Source organism: Sus scrofa, chromosome 7 (genome assembly GCF_000003025.6).
Source record: "Sus scrofa isolate TJ Tabasco breed Duroc chromosome 7, Sscrofa11.1, whole genome shotgun sequence".
NCBI lineage: Eukaryota > Metazoa > Chordata > Mammalia > Artiodactyla > Suidae > Sus > Sus scrofa.
The window spans coordinates 97,128,416-97,152,116 of NC_010449.5; the positions used below are offsets into that span (position 1 = coordinate 97,128,416).

Below are 23,701 nucleotides of genomic sequence, written 5' to 3' on the forward strand. Positions count from 1 at the left end.
GCATATGGAGGTTCCCAGGCTAGGGGTCGAATCGGAGCCGTAGCCGCCGACTTACGCCAGAGCCACAGCAACGCAGGATCCGAGCTGAGTCTGCAACCTGTACCACAGCTCACAGCAATGCTGGATCCTTAACCCACTGAGCAAGGCCAGGGATCGTACCTGCAGCCTCATGGTTCCTAGTCGGATTTGTTAACCACTGAGTGGGAACTCCCTGTGTGCCTTTGATAAGAGAAACCACTGTCCTTTTTCATAAGCAGGCAGCTTTCATTCCCCTTCAAACAACTCCTACTGAATGTCTGCTGATGGCTGTGCTAGGGATGCAAAGATAAAAAGGATGAAGTCTCTCCCTAGTGGGAGAAAAAGACACATAAAATACAAGGCAATATGAGACATGTTATAATCAAGGTTTGCACAGGGCCCGGTGTGTTTCCAGAGAAGGAAGCAGGTTCCAGAGAAGGAACACCACCAGTGGGTTACCACCAGTGTTTTTCTTTAAAAAAAAATTTTTTTAAATTACTGGACGCATTGCATTAAATAATAAGTGTTGTTTTGTATAGGTTTAGTTGTGTACAATGGATATGTATATTCGTATAGAGTCATAGGGTAAATATATTTCCTACATGCAGGCAAAGAAGCCTGAAAGGTCTGGGTTTAGAGAGTAATAAATAAGTACCATATACTGAAGGCCTACAATGGGCCAGGCCTCAAGGAATTGTCCCATTGCATAGTTAAAGACACAAGTCATGACTTGGAGTTTCCAAATCCTTCCAGATTCTCCGTCCTTAGTGAGTCCAGGCCAAGCCTGAAGGACCAGCTCCTTGAGTCCCCTCTAAACAGAGCAGAGGCCCCTGCCACCCAGGCCAGCTAGGTCAGCTCTCAGGCAGTGCAAGAGTAGCCACTATTTTTTCTGACCTGCTGGATGGTGGGAGGGGAAAGAGCAGAGAGAAGAGGATCAGAAATGCATCATGCTTCTTCCTCTTTCCAGGTTTCGGATGGAAGCAGGAAATATGCATTACCTAATGAGCCTTACTACAGGCACAGGGGTGCTCTCACCCAGGTCCCCGCTGGAATTGTGGGATGAACTTGCCTCCAAATAGAGGGATGCCATGTCCAAGTGAGCCTGGTGGTCAAGCCGGGTGGGCAAATAGAGGCCCCGAGGCTTAGTACTTCTGAGTCCCCAAGGTGTCCACATGGCCTGGCTATGATGTTGAGAGCCAGCAGCCTGCTGTGGGACTGCCCTGGTGGGGTAGGGTGACCCTAGCAAGCTCAGGGAAGTCAGGGGTCTATACTAGAGAGAACACAGGGGAAAATGAGCACCTAGTTGCAAAGGGAAGAAGCCAGTGCTGGGAAGAAGGGCATGGCTTTGCTGAAGAATGCACAAGTTCATGTGCCATAACCAGTATCAGTGGGGGCATTCAGAGCCAACAGAAACCAAGAGGATGAGGCAACTTGGTATGGTGATTAGGAGCAAGGATTCTAGGCTGCCCACACGCTGCTTGGCTTCAAGTCCCATCTCTGCTACATACTGCCTGTGCAACCTTGGACAAGCTGCTTAGCCTTTTAGTGCCCTAGTTTCCTTGTCTGTAAAATGAGGATGATGATAGTAATTGTACATGCTTGATAAGGTTGTTATAAGAATTAAATTAGATTGTAAAGTTCTTATATATGTGTTCCTTAAGCATCATTTAAATAAGTAAATCAGTCACCAAATAATAGAATTCTGTACAGATAGCATATTACCCCAAGACCCCCAAATTGGACTTTTGGGAAAAATCCCCCTAACCATCAGCTCATGGGGGAAGTTGAATCATCTATAGACTGGATATTTAAGATACAGTTTAAGTTAAAATGTTTGGCCACTGTACTGAGTCCAGCTGGGAAGAGAGACAGGGAGAAGTTTTTAAAGTAAGATATTACTTACCTCCAATTAGCCACATGTAACCCAAGAGAGGAGCCATAGAGGAGTTCTCCTGTGCAGAAGCAGGTTAAAGACTCAGCATTGTCACTGCATCGGCTCTGATTGCTGCTGTGGCGCAGTTTCAATCCCTGGCCCGAGAATTTCCATATGCTGCAGGCACTGCAAAAAAAGAAATAAAAGTAGACAGCATTACAGTCCACTCCAAAATGTCCATGTCCAAATCTCTAGAACCTATGGATATACCAGGTTATATGACAAAGGGGAATTAAGGTTGCTAATTAGTTAATCTTTTTTTTTTTTTTTTTTTTTTTTTTGGCTGCCCCCAAAGCATGCAGAAGAAGTTCCTGAGCCAGGGATCGAACCTGTGCCACAGCAGCAATAATGTAAGGTTCTTAACCCACCAGACCACAATGGAACTCTGCTAGTTAGCTAATCTTAAATTAAGGAGATTATTCTGGATCCTCAGGGTGGACAAATGTAATCAAAGATCCTTAAAAGTAGAAAAGGGAAGCAGAAGAGGAATCATTCAGAGGGAGATGTGACTACGGAAGAATGATGAGAGATACAAAGTTGCTGGCTTTGAAGAGAAGCCAGGGGTCAGGAGCCAAAAAATTCAGGCAACATCTGGAAACTGGAAAAGGCAGGGAAACAGATTCTTTCATAGAGGCTCAGAAAGGAATGCAGCCCTCCTGACACCTTGATTTTAGCTTGTTAGATAAAAATCTGTTGTTTTAAGCTACCAATTTTGTGGTAATGTGTTACAGTAGCCATAGAAAACTATTGCAGGAGCATTTTCTAAATATGGTATTTTCTGGGAAGTGTTTGCTTCATGTATTAGATACATGTATTACAATGTCTATTAGAAGCCCCAGTTTTCAGATTACAATTTGAGCAGGAAGTCTGGCTGGGTGGGTCAGGCACAGTCCCAGAATGCCAGCTCACTGGGAGGTTCCCAGAGTAACAGGCTACCAGAAACTCTGAGACAGTACTTTGGGTTTTTTTTTTTTTTTGTCTTTTTGTCTTTTTGTCCTTTTAGGGTCACATGCGCCGCATATGGAGGTTCCCAGGCTAGGGGTCTAATCAGAGCTGTAGTTGCCAGCTGTAGTTGCCACAGCCACAGCAATGCCAGATCTGAGCCACGTCTGCGACCAACACCACAGCTCGCAGCAATGCTGGATCCTTAACCCACTGAGCGAGGCCGGGGATCGAACCCTCAACCTCATGGTTCCCAGTCGGATTCGTTTCCGCTGCGCCATGGCGGGAACGCCTGAGACAGTACTTTGAAAGTACAATCCGCATATACTCCCCTGGTTTAGGGATGAAACTCCAGTATGCAAACTGTTTCTTGGAGCTGCTTCTCAGACTTGATAACTGTGGGCACCAGCAGGCCACAATGTAGAGGCCAAGTATAGAAATGGTTAACAAAAGTAAACCAGAGTCAGCTTTTGAAAGCCGCTTTGGAAATTCTCTGTGCATTTGATGACCACAGTTCCCCAGCAAAGTTGTATAACCACCCAGAGTTTGTCAATGAATCTTCCTTTTCACAGCGATGAGAAAAACACAAACCCAAGAGCCAAGGCAACCTGCACAGTGTTCCTGGGATCTGGGTCAGCCAGCAAGGTTGGGGTTCAATCAGTTTGCACGGTGTTTTTTTCTTGTCTGAGACAGGTGAACATTTATATTCACCTGTGCATAGCTCAAAGGTTAGACTTGATGCACAAGGGGGAGGAAGTCTGCTTACAATCCTCTGCCAGTAATAAATATTGGTCCTGAGACATCAGTCTTAGCATTAATGTGGGAGGTATCATTGGAGTTCTCAGGCCAAGAAGTTGCTAGACATTCATGAGATTACCTTAGGTCTCCTGACTTATGGGAAAAGGAAGTCCTCCTATTCAGGTGTGGTAATATTTGGGGATTACAACGAGAGACTGTACACCATGATAGTACATAGAGTTGACAAGGAGCCATAGCTCTTTGGGGAGATTTGCAAACTGCAATTCTTCACAGTAGCTCCAACGAACTGTGTATCAATGCTGTAGTTTGTGGGTTTCTTTGACAGGGCACAAGTCCCTGTGGACTCCTTAGTGTATCCCCTTCTACACCCTAATTCCAAATAGAGTTCCCCAGAAGGCAATGAGATGGAAGGACCACTTTGGATGGCCAGCTCTAGATTACATGTATATTATGTTATATATTTAGAGCTGCCCAGCACATCAACTGGACAATTGGGTGGCCCCTCCATCACTCTTTTAGAATCACTCTCTAAGCCTCTCCCATTTGAACAGCCTTTGCCCTGTAGTGTTGGCTTTGCCTGGTTTCCTGATGTAATTTTTCCCTTTGTCCCGAGTTGGAGGGTGTGGCCACTGACTCACCTGCCACGTTCTCCCTATCTGAGTCCTGTCGATTGGTTAACTCCCACCTGATGTGGTCGCAAAGAGCCAGAGGACCTGTGGAATGCCACGGAACCCCTTTGTGGACCATATTCCAGGTCTTGGTATGGTTCTGGCAAAACCTATGAGCTCTTGTCCTGAGCCACTTTGACCTTCCTTTAGCCTAAGAATTATCCTCCCCCAGGCAGAGGAACAAAACTCATAGTCCTGAGACTTAACAGCCAGAGGCCTGAATTCCGGATCTTGGCTATAGATTCAAAACAGCTGCCTTAGAGATGGAGCCCATGTAACAGTGAAAGCCTGGCCTCTAGTATTGTTTTCAAATGAGACACTAGACCGAGTCAGGAGTCTTGGTGGCTATATCGTGGTGACTGGCAAACCTTATCACATTTATTATAGGTGTTGACAGACGTGATGCAAGAGATAAGTGTATATGGACACCTGACTGTAGCATGGTCACCACTGTTCTCCCAGCACATGATCGCCAGGAGGCAGATAACATTTGGAAGGCTCATTCTTCCTTCTGTGGCATTATGGAGCTTCTAGGAATTGCTAACAGCTCTGCAAAGGAATGAATTTGAATTGTCTAAATCCTGTCAAGGCAGTGAATTGAGAAAGCTATAGGCATCAAAAAGTGAGACGTGCCAAAATCTACAAATGGGCCTCCAAATGTTCTTTCCATAATTGAAACCACTAAGAGTCAATAATGCAAGGGCAGGATTAACCCACCTGTACTCCCACATCCCCACTGTCCCCATCCTAGGCCTTGTGGTGTAGCTGGAGGACTGTGAGCTCATGCTTGTCACATTTCTGCAGGCCTTGTGAGTGTGCCTTGTGAGCGGAGCCACTGACTGCCCGCTCCCTGAAAGTTTGTTCCAAACTATCTTTTTAAGATAGTGCCTTTCTCAGAGCAAAGTACAGCCCTGCGTACTGTCCCTCCTGTCCCTAAGCTTAGGATTCCCCTCATGTGATTGGGCTCACTGTGTGCAGGTGTCACCTGGCCCTCTTTGTGTTGTCTTTGGGATCGAAAGACTCGGGAACCCCCACAAGAAAATGTTGATACTCTTGCTACTATTGCTCTGAATAAAGAAGTCCTTTGTTTCTGATCCAGAAGCCTCGTGTGTTCTGCCAGCATCCATGAGACTGTGGCGAGCTAACTTGTTAGCTTGCAAATTGGTTAAAAGAATCTCAGGGCCTTCTCAGTTCTTGGAAACCCCTTGTTTCTTTCTCATATAAGAAAGAAATCTCCTTGACCCATCAGCTAATGCTCCTCTTGCCTGTGACCCTTAAAACCACCTGGTAGTTCTGAGCCAAGGGGAAGCTATGGAAGAAGTTTACAGAGATGGAGACAAACTAAAGGACCAGATTAAAGAGCAAGTGTGAAGCTAGGGCAGGACTGAGATATCAGGAATCTTGGTTTAAACTCATGATCAGAGGAAGACCTTCGTACTTCTGGGTTTTTTTTTTTTTTTTTTTCCTTTTTTTTCTTTTTAGGGCAGCACCCATGGCATATGGAAGTTCCCAGGCTAGGGGTCTAATCGGAGCTGCAGCTGCTGGCCTATACCAGAGCCACAGCAATGCCAGGTCCTTAACCCACTGAGCAGGTTCAGAGATCAAATCCACATCCTCATGAATACTAGTCAGATTCCTTACCACAGAGCCACAGTGGGAACTCCAATTTCTCAGCTATTTGTAGCTATTTTATTTATATATGTTCAAGTCAACTGACTGTCAGGCAATTCTAAACCTGCTTAGGTAAACGAACACATTGAGGGGAGTTCTTGTCATGGTGCAGCGGAAACAAATCTGACTAATAACAATGAGGCTGCAGCTTTGACTCCTGGCCTCACTCAATGGGTTAAGGATCTGGCATTGCTGTGAGCTGTAGCATAGGCTGCGGATGTGGCTTGGATCCCACATTGCTGTGGCTGTGATATAGCCTGGCAGCTGTAGCTCTGATTGGACCCCTAGACTGGGAACCTCCGTATGCCACAGGTGTGGCCCTAAAACACACACACACACACATTGGGTTTCTCATATGTTAAAGGACATGAGTTTGGATCAGGATCAAACTTCCTCTAATCATGAGTTTAAACCAAGATTCTTGATATCTCAGTTCTTCCCTTATTAGCACCTCCACTTCCCTTTGCTCTGCTTTGACATGAGTTGGATTAGATTATTTCATTTTGTTGGGGGTTTTTTGGGCAGCGCCCTCGGCATGCATAAGTTCCCAGGCCAGGGATTGATCCTGCACCACAGCAGTGACAATGCTGGATCCTCAACCTGCTAGGCCACCAGGAAACTCCTGGATTAGATAATTTCTGAGGTTTTTTTCCAGCTATAAAATCTGTGCTTTATGAATTTGTAACAGAGCTGCCTAGCACACACACTAGGCACTTGACCTAATTTAAAATAATGATTGCAAAGAGAACTATGGTGTAGTAGAAAGAACAAAGCATTAGAAGTTAAGAAGCCTGAATTTGAAAATGAAGAGAAAATATTCTAAAAGATACCGTTAACTAAATGTATATAAAATCTTTTAATATTCAAATATTAAAATTGCCTGATTCTTTCTTTTTTGAGATAGAAGAGGGATATATAAAATCTAGATAAAACATAGGTTACATTGTTTCAGGTTTGGGTTTCAATGAAAACTTTTTTCCCTGCTAATTATTTACTGCTGGAAAAAAAAGAAGCCCGCGTTCCAGCCCCAGGCTGCCACTACCTAGCTATATGACATTGGACAAGTCACCTAACTTAGCTTGAGGAGGCAAGATGATTTTAGGTAGCTCAAGGATGTGACGTTAAATTACGCAGTGAAAAAGTAAGTTTCTCAGACTCACGGATACAGAAAACAGACGTGGTTGCCAAGGGAAAGGGGAGGTGGGGGGGAGGGATTGGGAGTTGAGGATTAGCAGATGCAAACTCTTATATGTAGAATGCACAAACAACAAGGTCTCACTATATAGCACAGAGAACTATGTTCAATATCCTATAATAAACCATAATGGGAAAGAATGGGACAAAGAATAAATTGAATCACTTTGATATAACAGAAAGTAACACATTATAAATCATTTGTACGTTAATAAAATTTCATACATATATACACACACACACTAAAACAAAAAAACCCTGAAACTAAGTTTCTTTTCAATTCTTTTTATTTTTCTGATTATGCTAAAGAGAGGGTCTCAGTTTACCGCTAATGTGTCTTTAACAGCTTTTTAATATGTGCTAATCTCCCTTTTTGGCAGAGAGAGAGAAATCTCAAGCTCAGACACTTCACAGACAGCACTGTTTCCTGGCTCACAAGATGGGGAGAGTCTTATTTCCCAACGTTTGTGAAGAAGGGGCTAATGAGCACCCAAAACCTTCAGCCCAGGGCCCAGCTGGCAGATGACTTCTGATAAAGGAGAAAAGTTGAGGACCGACTCAGCACCCATCCTGGCCTTTCACATGCCAACTCCCACAACCTCACAATAACCCGGGGCAGTAGGTGCTGTGATTCCCACTCAATAGCCCCACGGAGTAGATATTGTTGTCCTCGTGTCACAGATGGAATGAACTGAGGCTCAGAAAGGTTAAGTACGTTGCCTGGAGCCTTAGATCTAGTAAGTGGCTCCAGATGAGGTTCAAACCTCAATCTCTCTAACGTTGAAGCGCTGCTCTTTCCCATTTACCGCACGGCTCCCTCCCACTAACTTTGAAGACAGACCTGATTAATTAGGAACCACCCGGTAGAGGTGGGGAGAGAGGGCCATGGAAGAAACTCTGAATCCCTGTCTTACCGATGAGCATCCTCAGTCTCACTGCTAACCTGGGACAGCCTCAGGGACCCAGGTTCCTGGTCCTGGTTTCCCACAGTCTCCCCTGTCCCCAGTGGCCCAGTGGAAAATCCTCTTTCTCCATCCAGTTCTCCAGGGGCTGGAGTCCTTTCATTGGCTTCTTCTTCCTATCGCTGGGTCCCTACCCCCTCAGACCGGATTTTTCTTCTACCACCCTCTTGCCAGTTTAGACACTGGCCCATTGCCTGATGTTGGACCAGTGCCGACCCTTGACCCTCAACCCTCTGGGGCCATCTAGGTATCTCACTCCCCACCGTCTTCAGGCTCAGTGTTGACTTTCCCTACAGCAGAGAAATTGCTCTCACACAGTGTGTGTTCTCAGCGCCTCTGCCTCCCTTTGCTCTAGTTTGTGATGAGTGGGTACGTAGGCAGCATTCAAGCTGCTTCTCTCTCGGGCCACGGCCAGTCCACGCTTCAGGCCGCCAGTGTCTCTAATTGAACAACTATAACAGACTCCAGTGTGGCTTGACTCCTTTCCTTCTCCAAAGTACAGTTAAAACTGAGCTTTCTGAAGGGCCATCCAATTGTGAAATGCTCCTGCTTATGCTTCAGCATTTCCCCACTATCCTCAGGATAAAGTCGTGCCCCCTCAACCTGGCTTCTAAAGACCTTTGTGAACTGGTGCCTACTGATCATTTTACCTCTTCTCTCCCCAGTCTTCACTCCCTGCCGACATATCAACACAAGTTACAGTCTCTGAATGGTTCTGGATGTCCTTGTCACATAGGTGGTGTACTTTTATGGGCCCCAATAGTGTCCTGTGTCATCCACAATCATAACTATTCTAGGGGAGGAGCAGAAGCACAGGCCCTGGAGTCAAACTATCTGGATAGAAATTCTAGGTATGCCACTTGTCTGAGCTGTGTGATCTTGGGCAAGTTGCTCAACCTCTCTGTGCTTCCATTTCCTCATCTGTAAGATAGAGACAATAATAGTACTTCCTAACAGAGTACCTATGAAGATTATATGACACAATTCATGGTCAATGGCTTAATGCAGTCTGGCACATAGTGAGCATTCAATAAACACTAGCTACCGTTATTTCAGCACACACCATACTCCGTAAAGACAGGCTCCCTAGTTTGTCTTCCTCACTCTAAGCATTTTGAGAGTAGAGAGTGTGTCTCATTCACTATTATATCTCTGGGTGCCCAGCATAGAACCTGACACACATGGTACTCAATACATGTTAATGAATGAATGAATGAATGAATGTCTTGTTCCCTGGTTTAGCTAAGTCAGTTTTGTCTGATCCTGAAGTTCTCTTTGAAGTGCTAAGACCAGTTTTCCCTGCTCTGGCCTGGGCAGGCCACAGCTCAGATCTTATCTATGGCATCTCTAAAGAACTGGCATCAGTCAAGATAGAAAGACACCCCCCCACCTCAGGTAGTTTAGAAGGACACTCTCTCACACCGTTTGTCCTCTTAGCACCTCCACCTCCCTTTGCTCTACTTTGTCATAACTAGGTGTGGGCCTCACAAGAGAGCAGGACATTCATGCCTTCAACGAGGGTTTGCTGGGCCACGCCCTGTTGGGTGCTAAGGATCCCGGGGTGTGGGGGGGTATGAGCCCTGCTTCCAGGGAGCCTTCTGAGGGGTGGCAGGGTCAGGATCTGGCTGTCCAGACAAGGAGATGATGGGCGGTTCCATTACAGAGGGCACTCAGCCAACGTTAGGATATGACCTGCCCGCATGACTGGGAACCAGGTGAATGCAGGATCAGGGAATCTGGTTCTTAGGATTTGGAGTAAGTCATAGGTTAGGGCAGATTGTTAGCTATGCTGAGAAGAGGCAGAGTTGAGGCCGAGAAAGTTCAGAGTCCAGCAGGTGAAGCCCAGCACCAGCATGGTAGCTGTTGTCTGCTTGTTCTTTTTTTTTTCCTTCTTCTTTTTCTGTCCAGGAAGGAGGCTAAAGGCAAAGAAAAAGCTGCTCAGGATTTCTTGCCCCCAAAGTGAGGGTGAATAAAGGAGCAGCAGCAACCACAGGCCAGTGTGTGCAAGCAACCACAGGCCATTTGGGTCTCTTGTCAAGACCTGCCTCAGAAGTTCCCTGGTGGTCCAGCAGATTAAGGATCACAGCATTGTCACTGCAGCAGCTCAGGTCACTGCTGTGGCATGGGTTCAGTCCCTGCCAGGAACTTCCACATGCCATAGGTGTGGCCAAAAAAAAAAAAAAAGGAAACAAGAAAAAACCTGCGTCAGGAAGGCAGTGGCTATGGGGCTGGATGCTTGGGCCTGCTCCTGGGTTAGCCTCTGGCAGCGTGGCAATGTGGGAACACCGATGACTGGGGCATGAGGCCAGGAGCCTTCTCTAAACCAGCTGTGCCTCCTTGTGTAAGTCACGTCATCTCTTTTTTTTTTTTTTTTTTTTTTTTTTTTTTTTTTTGTCTTTTTAGCTATTTCTTGGGCCGCTCCCGTGACATATGGAGGTTCCCAGGCTAGGGGTCTAATCAGAGCTGTAGCCACCGGCCTACACCAGAGCCACAGCAACGCAGGATCCGAGCCACATCTGCAACCTACACCACAGCTCACAGCAACACCGGATTCTTAACCCACTGAGCAAGGCCAGGGATCGAATCCACAACCTCATGGTTCCTAGTCGGATTCGTTAATCACTGCGCCACGACGGGAACTCCAGTCACGTCATCTCTTAAGCCACCATTTCTCCACTTAGAAAAGGAGGATTGTGACAATGCTAAGGGTTTCCAAACTTTGAATGCAAAGACTTCTTTTTCTTTCATTTTGTTTCCTTTTTAGGGCCCCATCTGCGGCATATGGAAATTCCCAGGCTAGGGGTTGGATCAGAACTTCAGTTGCCGCCCTATGCCACAGTCACAGCAACACCAGATCCTTAACCCACTGAGGCCAGGGATCGAACCTGCATCCTCATGGATACTAGCTGGGTTCTTAACCCACTGAGCCAAAATGGGGACTCTGAAAACCTTCTTTTTCCAAGCAAAAAATTTCATCAAAGATTCCACGGGATGGCAGTGGTCATTTTGATATCCATTGATCAAAAGAAAAAAAAAGTAAAGTGATAAAAACAATCACCTTTGATTCTTTGTGTGTGTGTGTCTTTTTTTTTTTTTTTTTGCTACTTCTAGGACCACTCCTGCAGCACATGGAGGTTCCCAGGCTAGGGGTCTAATCAGAGCTGTAGCTGCTGGCCTACACCACAACCTAGCCACGCAGGATCAGAGCAGCGTCTGTGACCTACACCACAGCTCACGGCAACACTGGATCCTTAACGCACCAAGTGAGGCCAGGGATAGAACCTGCAACCTCATGGTTCCTAGTCAGATTCGTTAGCCATTGCGCCACGACGGGAACTCCCCACCTTTGATTATTTTAAGGAAATTTGCATTTTATCAATCACAGGAACATCTGCTGTCACTTACAAAAATTAGGGATACAACATCCTTAAAGGCCCAGAGTCTCATCCTTCATGAAAACGTCTACCCAAATCCAACCAGCAGAGCTTTCATCTTACTTAGGACCCACTGAGCCACAACAGGAACTCCTATTCTGAGAAAATTCTGGTCATACAGATGGATGATGCCTTTGTCCACTTGGCTGCTCTAACAAAATGCCATAGAACTGGTGGCTTATAAAAAACAGAAATTAAGGAGTTCTTGTTGTGGTGCAAGGGAAACAAATCCGACTTGTATCCATGAGGATGTGGGTTCAATCCCTGGCCTTGCTTAATGGGTTAAGGATCTGGCATTGCCGTGAGCTGTGGTGTAGGTCACGGATGTGGCTCAGATCCTGCGTTGCTGTGGCTGTGGTGTAGGCCAGCAGCTGCAGCTCTGATTCAACCCCTAGCCTGGGAACTTCCATATGCCTTGGGTATGGCCCTAAAAAGACAGGAAAAAAAAAAAAAAAGGAATAATCTCCAATTAAACCACTTTACAAGCTAGAAAGAGAAGTGGAAATTTTCGTTTCAAAGTTAAATGACTAACTATCAAAATATCCAATAACCACTCTTCATCCTCATCATAAACATAAAATTCAGGCAATAAACAACTAAAACTTACAACATGTACTAAACAAATAAGACAGTTTTATCCACTGTATTCACTGTTACAAGCCTGGTGGTTTATGGAGCTCATGGACCCCAGTGCAGGAAGTGCTCAGCTCCTCATTATTCTGACTTCGTAAGCAGACGTGACCAGGCTGGTGCAAGGCACACCCACTATAAGTGCCAGGCTGAGCTCAGAGATGCCAGGAGGGAGTTTGTGCCAAAGTTCACACAAAACTAAATTCACCAAAAAAAAAAAAAAAAAATCACACAGATGGGGGTATGTTAACAGGGGCGCAGAAATCAACTGAGGCCCCATGGCTGAAGCTGGCCCAACTGGAGGAACAAAGTAAAGCAGTATCAGATTATAATCCGAAGTACAAAATAAATATGTCCATGAGTCTGTACTAACACAAAGTCCTTTATTTCTTTTTGTTTCGTTTTGTTTTGGCTGAGTCTGTGGCATGTGGAAGTCCCATGCCAGGCATCAAACCCATGCCACAGCAGAGACCCAAGCTGCTGCAGTGACAATGCTGGATCTTTAACCTGCTGTGCCATAAGACAACTCTCATAAAGTCCTTTAGAAAGAAAACTTTGCAGGACTTCCCACTATGGCTCTGCGGTAACGAACCTGACCAGTATCCATGAGGATGCGGGTTCAATCCCTGGCCCCACTCAATGGGTTAAGGATTCAGCGTGGCCCTGAGCTGCAGTGTAGATCTTGGATGCAGCTTGGATCTGGTGCTGCTGTGACTGTGGTGTAGGCCAGCAGTGCAGCTCTGATTTGACCCCTCACCTGGAAACTTCCATATGCCACAGGTGTGGCCCTAAAAAGACAAAAAAGAAAAAAGAGAGAACTTTACAGGGGGGAAATCTGACAAACACTGCTTCAGGCAGATGATTAAGGTGAACACCAACACTCAGAGGTCATGCTGATGGCACCTTTAGTATGACGTGACGAAAGGGCACTTTACCTCTGAGAGCATCCTCCCCCAAACCCACAGCCCCAGTCTACTCATGAGAAAAATATCACAAACTCCAACAGAAGGATTGCAAGTAGGATGAAATACTCAACCAGTACTCACGAGATCATCAAAAACAAGGAAAGTCGGAGGAACAATTGCAGCCCAGAGGAGCCTAAGACATGTCACCTTCATGTGATGTGGCTTACAAGATGTGAGCCTGGAACAGAAAAAGGCCATTAGGTAAAACCTAAGGAAATCTGAATAAACTATGGACTTTAGTTAATAATAATGTCTCCATATTGATTCACCAAGTGGGACAATATACCATCCCAATGTAAAAATGTTATTATTAGGGCAAAGTTAGAGCTGGGGTGGAGAGTGTAATATGAGAATTTTGTGCTATCTGCCCAATTTCTTTGTAAATCTAAAATTTGTACTTAAAAAAGTCTTTTGTTGGGAGTTTCCTGGTGGCTCACAGGGAACTGTGGGTTAAGGCATCTGGCGTTGTCACTGCTGTGCACTGGGTTTGATCTCTGGCCTGGGAACTTCTGCATGCCCTGGGCAGAGGGCATGCAGAAGTTCCTGGCAGCTGTGGCTCCAATTAGCCCCCTAGCCTGGAAGCTTCCATATGCCACAGATGCGGCCCTAAAAAGACACACACACACAAAGACCAAAAAATACAAATGAAAAAAAAAAAAAAAAGAATCATGAAATTGACTGTCCTCCCCTCAAAAAAAGTTGGTTTACCTAATGATGCAACTAAACCACTGACGTTCTGATGAGTCCAGTGTGTCTATTTAATGCGTTCACATTGTTATAGACTAAACATATTATAACAGCAGCTTTTGAAATACTTCAATACTTTTAAAATGAAATTTGAATCTTTGCATTGCAGCCCTGAGTTTTCTCAGAGTAGGTGAGCACAGTTTGAGCCGCTCTGATGGAGGAGAAATCACAGGTAATATCCTTTGTCTCTGTCCCTAAAACTCTCTGGATCTCTGAGATGGAGGGAAAAACCCCACATGTCCAGGCAGAGCACTTCAAAACACCGCAATAACTTCCCTTCCCCCAACTCCACCCTAGACACTACGTGAGCAACTGTTTGAAGCTAAGGCTGCAGTTGTCTTTGTCCTGCATTTGCCTGTCAAGCCCAGCGCTCCTCGGCAGCGGCAACGGGAAGGGCAGAAGGCTGGTATGAAGCGGGGCGACAGATGGCTGGGACATGTCCTCTGGAAGCTCAGCTGCCCTGACCAGCCTGCCAAACTGTGTACATTTCAAACGTTTGAGGTTCAACCCAAAGCGACAAGTAATGATTTAAAATCACTTGCTGAAACACATGTCTAATCCCTGGGTAGCCAGAGAAGAGCTCTTTAAAAACTCACTTAAATCCAGTCGGGGGTAGGGGGGGTGGGGACAAGGAAACTCTGTGTGCTTTCTTGGCTTTGAAGCCAGATCAGGCCATCCTGGGTGCAATTGGGCATTTGTCCAGGATCCCAATATGCATCCTGCTTTCTATGTGTTTGGAAAGAGGGTGATGTTTCAGTATGAGTGTTTATTTGGGGTGGAGGCGAGGAGAGAAAAGGCTGTTATCAGATAGGTTTGGACCCTGAGAAATCATGCACCCCAGCATTTGCCTCTGGTCTGGAGTGGGAGACCTCCAGGCCAACCTGCTTCATAGGTTCAATCAATTCTCTTTCCCCATCCTTGTTCAGATTGTTCTTATTTCTTGCCTGGCATATGCCAACAGTTTCCTACAGTTGCTTTGCAGTCCTGTCATTAGAATCTCCTGCTACATGAGTCATCTTCATTATTATACAGCATCTCCCATCTTGAATATACCCTTTCCTTGGCCCCACAACTCCCTCCAGATACTGCTCCCATCCTTCCCTTTCACGACAAAGCTTCTTGAAGTAGTCAGCTACTCTCCCTGACAATTTTCTGTTCACTTCCTTGCTCCCACTCTCCTACTGAAACCTCTCTTGGTAAGGTCACCAACAACTTCTATGTTGCCAAATCCAGTGAGTCTCTGTCCATCCTCATCTGACTTGACCCCTCCAGAGCATGTGACACAGTTGACTGCCTCCTCCTCCTCCTTGAAGCATTTTTCTTTCTTGGCTGTAGTGATGATACTCTCAGAGTTCCCTTTGTGGCTCAGCAGGAGGAGGCTCCTCCTCCTTCATCTGGTTGCTCCATGTTGGGGTATCTCAGGGATTGGTCCTAAAACAGCTTCTGGTCTCCATCTAAAGTTCTCAAAGTGATCTCCTTGGGTCCCAGAGCTGACCTGGGACCCCAGGTAAACACCACCCAAATACCGATGACTCTCGATTTTACACCCGCATCCCCGAGCCCAGACACAACTGCCTGCTTTACGTCTCCACTTGGCTGACGATGGACACCTCGTTGTATTTTTCTGAGATGGAGGCCTTGATTTTCTTCATCCTTGAACTTAACCCCCCTTCTCATCCCTTAGACCCCTTTAGCATCTTTATCCATCCTTTTGCTCAGACCAAGATTCTAGAAGCCACCTTTCATTTCTCCTTTTCCCTCATCTCTCACATCCAATCCATCACCGTGTTCAGGCACTTCTACCTCCAACATATCTTGTCTCTACCCAACCTCCCTTCTCTTCATCTCCAGGGACACCTTTCTAGTTTAAGCCAAAATCAGCTTCACCTGAACAACTGAGACAGGCTCTTGCCAGCACCCCCTGCTTCACAAGGGCGCCTCCCAAATTCACTCTCTCCCATTCTCATGTGAGGATTAATGTGTAATTCAGTGATGTTCAGTCATCCTTTCATTCAAGGAATACCTATGTGTCTACTATGTACAGGCAGTGAACAAATAGACGAAAGTCTCTGCCCTCAAGGAGCTTACAATCCAGCGGTGAGAGATGAGCAAGTAACATGATAAAGTAACTGATGTGATATGTTTGAAGATGATAGGTGGTGTGGAATAAAATAAAGAAGAGTGAGGGGATCCCAGGGAGCACATGTTTATGCATTTGTTACAGGAAGTTGTTATACTTTTAAATAAGAGAGTTAGAAATATTTGATTTTTAAAAATCATTTCCCACTAAAGGGTTTTCTGAAAGAAACGTCTAAGTTCAAATCTGGGCTAAAATTGTATAAGATGAGTCTTGAATTTCGTGTTATACCAGAAAGCAAAGTTGCTAACAAAGACCACAGGAGAGGTATCACAAGGACTTGGAAGTCAAGTTCATGAGGCACCCACTGGCCAAAGATGGGACCCCTTGAGAGTGATAATGAATAAGGATATGAGTTCCCTGGTGGCCTAGTGATTAAGGACTTGGTGTTGTCGTGCTATAGCTTGGGTTATTGCAATAATGCAGGTTCAATCCCTGGCCTGGAAACTTCCACATGCTGGGGGCATGGCCTAAATAAATAAATAAATGAATAAAAGACTGTTTCTTTTCTTTTTTTTTTCTCCTTCTGTTTTGGGCTGCCCCTCGGCATATGGAGTTCCCGGGCCAGGGATCATCAAAACCACAGCTGCAACCTAAGCCACAGCTGTGGCAATGCTGGACTCTTAACCCACTGTGCTAGGTCAGGGATTGAACCTGTTTCCCAGCTCCCAAGACACCGTTGATCCTGTTGTGCCCCAGCAGCACTTCCTAAAAGACTGTTTCTTAAAAAAAATAATAATAAAATTAACAATAATAAAATAATAATAATAATGATAGCAAAGGATCAAAAGCCATATGTGGAGTTCCCGTCGTGGCGCAGTGGTTAACGAATCCGACTAGGAACCATGAGGTTGCGGGTTTGGTCCCTGCCCCTGCTCAGTGGGTTAACGATCCGGCGTTGCCGTGAGCTGTGGTGTAGGTTGCAGACTTGTCTCAGATCCCGCGTTGCAGTGGCTCTGGCGTAGGCCAGTGGCTACAGCTCCGATTGGACCCCTAGCCTGGGAACCTCCATATGCCGTGGGAGCGGCCCAAAGAAACAGCAAAAAGACAAAAAAAAAAAAAAAAAAAAAAAAAGCCATATGTGTCAAAGCCCTGGATTCCAGAATGATACTTTTAAAGGAAAGAACACAACTCATTGGTCACCTTTGGAGTATGCTCGGGAACCAATTACTCTGAAAACTGGCAAATAAAAGGAAAGAAGGAAGCATGTACCTTGCCTTTCCTATATGAAAGTGACCTGGTAAATTAAACAGTTGATGAGGGAAAGTTTCTCTTTATAGACATAATCCAGCTAAGGAAGGAAGAAAAAGAAAGTAGAACTAGAACCTCACAATTTTACAGCTTCCAGGGAAATAATCAATCTAGGCCATGATTAGCATTGTAAAAAGAGAGCAAACAAGATGTATGCCTCCTGTTGGATGGACACGATACCTCTTAAGAAGTAGTTATAGTTGGGAGTTTCCTTTGTGGCTCAGCGGTTAATGAGCCCAACTAGGATCCATGAGGATGTGGATTCGATTCCTGGCCTCGCTCAGTGGGTTGAGGATCTGGCGTTGCCATGAGCTGTGGTGTAGGTCACAGACGTGGCTTGGATCCAGTGTTGCAGTGGCTGATAGCTGCAGCTCTGATTCAACCCCTAGCCAGGGAACGTCCATACGCCACAGGTACGGCCCTAAAAAGAAAAAAAAAAACCAAGTAGTTATAGCTGAATTTCAGAGAGATAACAAATAATGTTTAGCATAAATATGTCACAAATGTTCCATGAGATACATGAAAAAATTATCCATTATTTATCTGAAATTCAATTTTAACTGGGCATCTTGTATTTTTATTTACCAAACTTGTCAGCCCTAGATGTGGTGTAGCCTAAAAAGTCAGACCAAAATCTGATTAAGCCTCAAACTCTAACTCCCAGAAAATATGATGAGATGGTGAAATGTGCTAAACAAGACTACCACAGTGATGTCATCAGCAGTATGCAGACTGGCCAATTTTTTTCTTCAACAAATAGGGGAGAAAAGGGGAGTGAGGAAGGAGGCAGGAGAGAAGGTTGTTTAGATTCCAATTTGAAAACTCAAGGGTAGGAATTCCTGTGTGGCTCAGCGAGTTAAGGATCCTGTGTTGTCACTCCAGCGGCTTGGGTCACTGCTGTGGTGCAGGATTGATCCCTGGCCCGGAACTTCCGCATGCCTCAGTTGTTCCCCCCCACCACCCCAAACAAAATCAAGGGGAGGTGCAGGCACTGAGAAAAATAGTCTGACTTCTGAGGTCCACATCACTGACTCCAGGCTTTGTCTCTGATCTCACGCCTCCTGCCTTACACTTCACAGTCCATCCAGCAGCACCAGACACATTGAATCAAAGCTTCCAAGAAGCAATCTTGAGACACTAGAGATCAAGTCTTGCTTCACTAAGCCAGGTTGCAAGTGGAGGGGTGGTGTGGGGAGGAGAGAAAAAGCTCAGATCCTGATTTGGGGGTGCAGTGGGGTGAGAGACAAGAGGCCGCAAGGTGAGAGATGTTTCGAGAAAGGAGCAGAGATGCTTTAAAGACAGAGGGATCAGGAAATTTTGGTGGTGATGGATGCATGGTGTATGCCCCTTCTTTGCCTGCTCTTGGAAGGCTTTTGGAGCAGGGCAATTTGCATGCTGGGTTAGGTCTTCAAGGTAGCAGGGTGGTTCAAAGTCTTGGTTCCCTTCAGGCCATATCACACTAGATTCTGTTTCTCTCTCTCTCCCCACCACGAGCCCCTCAAGGGTAGAGACTGTCTTTCCAGCGTTAGCTTTCCCACTGCCTGTTAAAATGCCTGTCACTTCGTGCATACCTGGTGAACGAATGAATGAATGAATGAATGAATCTTTCCTCACCCTTTGCAGAAATGGTAGTCGTCTTCTGATATAACAAAATGTGGGTCTTAGATATACAATTGCTTCATGAAACACTGAATTTAATCTTTGCCATTTCTTGACACTGTAGAGGACTGTTATAAACTTAGAGATAAGGGTCAACTTACTGAGGCAGAAGCTCAGGATTTCTTCCCAGGCATCTTGATATATTTTCCTCAGTGGTAGAAAGCCCAGCTTGCTTCCGGTTTTCGCTTGCACCTTCAACTCTGAGTGTCTGCCGTGTACCTGTCTTGTGACGTGTTATGGCAGCTCCCATCACAATTAGATGACAACCTTGGAAGAAGGTCCCTGGACAAATCAAGAAAAATGAGGGCAACCAAGAGTCTCACTCTGGGAAACACTGGCAGTTTTGAAGTCTCTGAGTCTTGTACTAGTCACCATCTATTTACCCAAGAGTCATAGCAGGAGTTCCCCCTGTGGCTCAACAGGATTGGTATTGTCTCTGGAGCACTGGGACGCAGGTTCAATCCCAAGCCCAGCACAGTGGGTTAAGGATTCAGTGTTGCCACAGCTGTGGCATGGGTTGAAACTTGGCTTGGATCTGACCCCTGGCCTGGGAACTCCATGTGCCATATGCTGGGGGTTGGCCAAAAAAGAAAACGAGGGAGAGTAAATATCAAGAGAAAGAAAGGAGAGATAGGAGATCCTGCTCTTTCACCTGCTCCTCGATCCAGAGGAAAGAAAAAGAAAAAAGATGAGGGAAAGGCTATTGAATGAGGATCTTAAGCTTCAGTTCGAAGGGTCTCCTTATCTGACCATGATGTCATAAGACATTTAAAAAATATCTGGGAGTTCCTGCTGTGGCTCATCGGGTTAAGAACCCACTAATATCCATGAGGATAGGGGTTCAATCCCTGGCCTCTCTCAGTGGGCTAAGGATCTGGTGTTGCCACAAGCTTCGGCGTAGGTCACTTTGGCATCTGGACATTTCCAGGCAGCTCTGGATCCTGCATTGCTGTGGCTGAGGTGTGGGCTGGCAGCTGCAGCTCCAATTCAACCCGCTGCCTGGAAATGTCCAGATGCCAAAGTGGGAAAAAAAAAAAAAAAAGGAAAAAAAATATATAAAACATTGTTCCTCCATATCATTATCTTTTGAGTTATAACAATACTACATTGGTATTGCTAGTAAACTATTTTGAGTTGTTTTTTTTTTTTCCTGTGGTTTTTAGAATAGCAACAAAGACCTAGACTTTTTTTTTTTTTCTCATTTAAATCAGACACCTCATTCCCCAGACAAGGCTTTGAGGACTCTGCGTTGTCCAAAAACTCATCTCTTCCTTCAAAGATAGAGGTTTGTCCCCACTGGGGAGGTGCTGTGATTTAGGTAGGGGTTACTCAGTGAGAAAGTCTGGAAGGATTTAGAGACAGCGTCAAGAACAGTGTAGCAGTGTCAGGCTGCTCCTGGACTGGAGCAAAGTCCTGTCTGTCCATCCCTGACACACAGGAGATGTGCAGTAACATTTTGTTGTTGTTGTTGTTTGTTTGTTTTTTGTTTTGTTTGCTTTTTAGGGCCGCGCCCACGGCATATGGAAATTCCCAGGCTGGGGGTTGAATTGGAACTATAGGCACTGACCTATGCCACAGCCACAGCAACACAGGATCTGAGCTGCATCTCTGACCTACACCACAGCTCAGGTCCCCAACCCACTGAGTGAGGCCTGGGATTGAACCTGCGTCCTCATGGATACTAGTCAGATTCGTTTCTGCTGAGCCATGGCAGGAACTCCCATACCTTGATTTTAACCTTTTTGGACATCTTTCTGAATCTGTTAGCCTCCAGGTAACCTTCGGATTCTTATAGGCTCTGGAGAGCCAAGCCTTTCTTTAGCGGTTGGATTTCTCCTCTGGAATCCGTGAGCCACAAAGGGAACTCCCACAGTAAGGGTTTGTTGAATGAATGAGTGACTGAGAAAGATTACCAATGCATATGGAAGTGTCAGGTGTGAAATGTGTGTGAACAACTAGAAAAAAGAAGCCCACATTTTTCATTCATTGGCATTTCCGGGTGCTTCTCCAGGAAGCTGAGCCCGTGTCACAGGAGTAAGAGGTATTAGAGCCAGCACTGGACTCCATCTGAACACCTCAGCATTTTCAAAAAGAGCACTGGGGAGTTTCCGCTGTGGTGCAAAGGGATTGGCGGTGTCTCTGCAGCACCAGGACGTACACAGGTTCAATTCCCAGCCTGGCACCATGGGTTAAAGGATCTGGTGTTGCCACATCTGTAGTGAAGGTCACAACTGCAGCTTGGATCTGATCCCAGGCCTGGGAACTCCAGATATGGAGGGGAGGCCAAAAAAGAAAAAAACAAAAACACTGGAGTTCTAGGGAATTTGAAAAAAAAAATTCTTTGAGGGGAACAAATACCAAAATTCTGCCCTTCAAATAAAAGACTACAAACTGGTTTTTGTGCACAGTGATAACCATCAGCCTTGGGACATTGTATTCGCTCCCTACTGTTAATAAGTACCATAGATTTGGTGGCTTGAAACTAAAGAAATTGGAATTCCCATTGTAGCTCAGTGGGTTAAGGACCCAGTGCAGTCTTTGTGAGGATGTGGGTTCAACCCCTGGCCTCAGTCAGTGGATTAAGTATCCCGAGTTGCTGCAAGCTGGGCATAGTTCCCACATGCGGCTCGAATCTGGTATTGCTGTGGCTGTGGAACATGCTGAAGCTGCAGCTCTGATTCGACCCCTGGCCTGAGAACTTCCATAAGCTGCAGGTGTGGCCGTAAAAAAACAAACAACAACCAAACAAACCAAAAAACCCAGAAATTTCTTGTCCTACAGACCCAGAGTCTAGAATTCCAAAATCAAGGTCTCAGCAGAGCCATGCTCCCTCTGAAACATGCAGGAGGACCCCTCCCTGCCTCGTCCTAGCTTTTAGGGATTTGCTGGCAATCCCTGGCACTCCTCAGCATGTGGCTGCATATTTCCCATCTCTGCCTTCCTCTTCACCTCACCTTCTCCCGGTGAGTCTGAATTCACATGGCCATTCTCCTACAAGGACACCAACCTATTGGATTAAGGGTCCTTCCTACTCTGCTCTGACCTTATCTTAACCAATCAATCACCTCTGCAATGACCTATTTCTAAATAAGGTCAGATTCTGAAGTGCTGGAATTAACATTTCAACATATCTTTTTGAGGGGAACACAACCCAATTCATACAAGAGGCATTTGGGGAACATGGTACAATTCAAACAGGATCCAGTGACCCAACCTACCCAGAAAATCAAATTGTTACCTGCTTGGCCACTACTTTCTGAAAGTCGATATGAATCATCAGGTTCCGGGTGACGAAATTTTCCAGTGTCTTAGCCAAGCCTGATTGGTCAAACTTTTCTGGCCTGCTGGTTTATAGAACGCTAACCCAAGGGTCATGCTAACTGTGGGTAACTCATTTCTGGGAGACGATATTTCTCCACCCTTTCTTCTTCGGCAGAAACGCTACAATCAAAGATGCATCACTAGAGCAATAAAGTTATTCACTCAACAATCTCTGGCCCTTTGTGCTAAGAAATAGTTTGAGTTCCAGGGCTGGCAGTGCCGTTGATGCTAGATCAATGCTTCCCATTTACATCATGGCACACAGGGGGAGCAAAGGTAGCATTTATAAAGCCAGGGAAAAGGGACAGAAGCCCTCTAGACACCGCAAGCGCTGCCCAGCTTTCTGAAGCTAAAGAGATCACCACCTTAGGCCACCAGACACCTACCGCCTCGTGGACACTGGGAGGGAAGCCTGGGTCTAGATGACTGTACCCAGAGGTCAACCCAGAGGCAGGACTCTGACTCCTCCCCTCAGTGACCCTAGATTTCCTCATATGCATGACTCACCTGAATATATCTGAATTATATCGTCTCCGTGAAGAATGACCACAGTTCCAGTTCCTTAAGGGAGGAAACCAGGTACAAGCAGGATAGATCTAAGGCGTCTAAGAGCACAACGTCGTCCAGCGCCTAGGCCAGGATCAGAGCCAGAACGTGGAGTCCTTCCTCACAGGAAGATGAAGGTGTCAGCGCAGGAGAGATGGCTGGTGTGGGAGCAGGGAATGCGCTCTCATCCGGCCTCTACCTGGGATTACCAGCTTCCCTAGGCTGCAGTTTCCTGAAGTAGCAGTAGCCCCTCAACTGCACCAATTCCACACCAATTCTCCTCAAGGGCTTCCTCCTCCAGGCAGCCCTCTTTGATCATCCAGCCTGAATCTTGTGACCCTTCTTTGTGCTCTGGCACCTACTTTCATCATGGCACCTATGGGTATTGCCAGTCTTTCTAAACCAGGCTGTTAGATTCTAAACCAGGCTAAAAGCTCTTGCTTTTATTGCCTAGGACTAATCTGTGCTAGGTACACAATCTTACAGAATAAAAGCAACGTCACAAATCACTCTGGCGACAGTGGATGACTACTGCCACAGGCCCGCCTCCTTAGCAACCATACCATTTCTGCTTGGTGCCCTTAACCTCTCCCTCTCTGCTCACAGCTGGTTCCAGGCAGCTAGAGAATAGGCGGTGCGCTTTAACTCGGGGCTGCCCCGGCTCCTCCTCCTCCCTTCCTGCCCATCCCTCTGGCTCAATTCAGGTTTCCTCAGGTTTCACGTGTTGTCACCTACCTACCAGGATTTTCCCACTGAGAAGGTACATCTTGAAGAGCCATTGGTGATGCCTCTGCCCGCGGGTGTCTCCTGCTCATTCCTCGCTCCTCCCTTGGCACCTCGGCTGTGGGCCAGGACTCATCCCGC

The 23,701-nt window shown here is 46.0% G+C and overlaps 1 long non-coding RNA gene across 2 annotated transcripts; it reads right to left on the reverse strand.

The window, feature by feature from the left end:
- On the reverse strand, nucleotides 6,212-23,419 carry LOC106507741. 2 transcript variants are annotated; one of them, XR_001303973.2, is made up of 4 exons: nucleotides 22,799-23,419; nucleotides 19,072-19,252; nucleotides 13,258-13,354; nucleotides 6,212-10,063 (listed from the first exon to the last, which is right to left on the reverse strand). It is a non-coding gene; the product is annotated as an uncharacterized LOC106507741 (long non-coding RNA). The 2 variants fall into 2 exon arrangements; XR_002346014.1 differs by lacking the exon at nucleotides 6,212-10,063 and having other exon boundaries at nucleotides 12,908-13,354; nucleotides 22,799-23,416.